General features: G+C 49.0%; 1 non-coding gene across 1 annotated transcript; it reads left to right on the plus strand.

Moving 5' to 3' along the window:
- The first annotated feature begins 1,417 nt into the window (after positions 1–1,417).
- LOC143350965 (5.8S ribosomal RNA) lies at positions 1,418–1,572 on the plus strand. Its single transcript, XR_013081379.1, has one exon. It is a non-coding gene; the product is annotated as a 5.8S ribosomal RNA (ribosomal RNA).
- The last annotated feature ends 928 nt before the right edge of the window (positions 1,573–2,500 follow it).

The raw sequence follows: 2,500 nt of genomic DNA on the forward strand, positions 1-2,500 counted from the left end.
CGGCCATCGTTGCTCGCGCGACTAACGACGACCAGCCGAGACGGCTGTAGTTTATCGCATCGATTTCATCGAGCAACCGGTGGACGCTGCCGCGTTCGTTCGTAAATGAATAATATACATACTCATGGCTAACTTGAGGCGAATAATCGCAAACGACGACGCGTCGATTTTGCGGCCATCGTTGCTCGCGCGACTAACGACGACCAGCCGAAACGGCTGTAGTTTATCGCATCGATTTCATCGAGCAACCGATGGACGCTGCCGCGTTCGTTCGTAAATGAATAATATACATACTCATGGCTAACTTGAGGCGAATAATCGCAAACGACGACGCGTCGATTTTGCGGCCATCGTTGCTCGCGCGACTAACGACGACCAGCCGAAACGGCTGTAGTTTATCGCATCGATTTCATCGAGCAACCGATGGACGCTGCCGCGTTCGTTCGTAAATGAATAATATACATACTCATGGCTAACTTGAGGCGAATAATCGCAAACGACGACGCGTCGATTTTGCGGCCATCGTTGCTCGCGCGACTAACGACGACCAGCCGAAACGGCTGTAGTTTATCGCATCGATTTCATCGAGCAACCGATGGACGCTGCCGCGTTCGTTCGTAAATGAATAATATACATACTCATGGCTAACTTGAGGCGAATAATCGCAAACGACGACGCGTCGATTTTGCGGCCATCGTTGCTCGCGCGACTAACGACGACCAGCCGAAACGGCTGTAGTTTATCGCATCGATTTCATCGAGCAACCGATGGACGCTGCCGCGTTCGTTCGTAAATGAATGTTATACATACTCATGGCTAACTTGAGGCGAATAATCGCAAACGACGACGCGTCGATTTTGCGGCCATCGTTGCTCGCGCGACTAACGACGACCAGCCGAGACGGCTGTAGTTTATCGCATCGATTTCATCGAGCAACCGATGGACGCTGCCGCGTTCGTTCGTAAATGAATAATATACATACTCATGGCTAACGTGAGGCGAATAATCGCAAACGACGACGCGTCGATTGTGCGGCCATCCGTTGCTCGCGCGACTAACGACGACCAGCCGAGAAGGCTGTAGTTTATCGCATCGATTTCATCGAGCAACCGATGGGCGCTGCCGCGTGCGTTCGCCCGATTGCGCGTGAAGTTACTGTTCGGAACCAAGAATATACGGGTGTATTATACCCGTTTGGTCGCAGCCACGCGCAAAGGCTTTTGAATGTACTGTACGCCCGGCCGTCGAACGATGGTTTTCCGTCATTCAGGAAACAAAAAGAAACTTTTGTCGTCGATATGGCGCGTTCAATCCTCCGTCGATACGCTGGTCGGAGGTGCGAACATCGAATATTTTTAAAGCAAAGAACAAGGAGCATTTTTAAATACAAAGAGAAAAATTGTAAATTGTATATGATTACCCTGAACGGTGGATCACTTGGCTCGTGGGTCGATGAAGAACGCAGCTAATTGCGCGTCAACGTGTGAACTGCAGGACACATGAACATCGACATTTCGAACGCACATTGCGGTCCACGGATAAAATTCCTGGACCACGCCTGGCTGAGGGTCGTTCACTTGTCCTAAAACTGCTTGCGTTGTTCTCAGATTCCCTAACCCCGCCGTCGTTTACCTCTCCTTTCGGGGAGATGGCGAAGAACGTTTCGGAGCCGGGTCGATGAAGAGAAAGGTATCAACGTACGAGCGAGAATTTGGGTATTTCGTTGGCGTTTGTCGCTGGACGTACGAAAAAGAATAAATATTATATATTATTGGCAAGTTTGCGCACCCCTTGCGTGGTGAGGCAGAGATCAGTCTGGACTCGCGCGAGTGTTTTACGGCGTCGTGCGTCGTGTTGTCTGGAGTATCATCACGACCGCCCGTTAAAGCACCGCTCCTACGATTTCTGACTTTGACGGCACTAAAAACCACCGTGGGGCGCAAATCGCGTTTCGTACAAATCTAATGATTACCGGCGCTCCCGACGTTGCCCGAAGTTAATAATTTATGCAAAGGAAAGAGAAAATAAAGCGTATACTAGTTTTGGAGCATAACAAAAAGGACACTGGAAAGAAATTTGACCAAACACTGATAATTATGATATGTAATATATGCCCTACCACGTGAAATTTGTGGTATCCGTCGGTCGTCGTCTTCCTCTCTGTTCGTTCGTACAGCCCCAGGGAAAAATGATAATTTATCAAACGAATCGGACGATCATCCTCTATGGAGAGGCTCGAACGAACACGACGAGAAGCGCGATACGAACGGAACCCAAAAGAAGGGATATACTCTGAGAAGTTGGTCGCCCCATGTCTCTCTTTGTTACGAATATGTATATCGATTGCGAGACCGCGCGTTTAGCCGGTCGTCCAGTCCACGAATGCTTTTCTTTCGAACTTACGGTGGACTTTGGTAGACTATCAAAGAATCAACGAAAATCGGATCGGGTAGTTCTATCATAGACACACACCGTGGTTCTTCTTTAATTTGAAAAGCGA

This window comes from Colletes latitarsis, unplaced genomic scaffold, assembly GCF_051014445.1.
Source record: "Colletes latitarsis isolate SP2378_abdomen unplaced genomic scaffold, iyColLati1 scaffold0049, whole genome shotgun sequence".
NCBI classification, from domain to species: domain Eukaryota; kingdom Metazoa; phylum Arthropoda; class Insecta; order Hymenoptera; family Colletidae; genus Colletes; species Colletes latitarsis.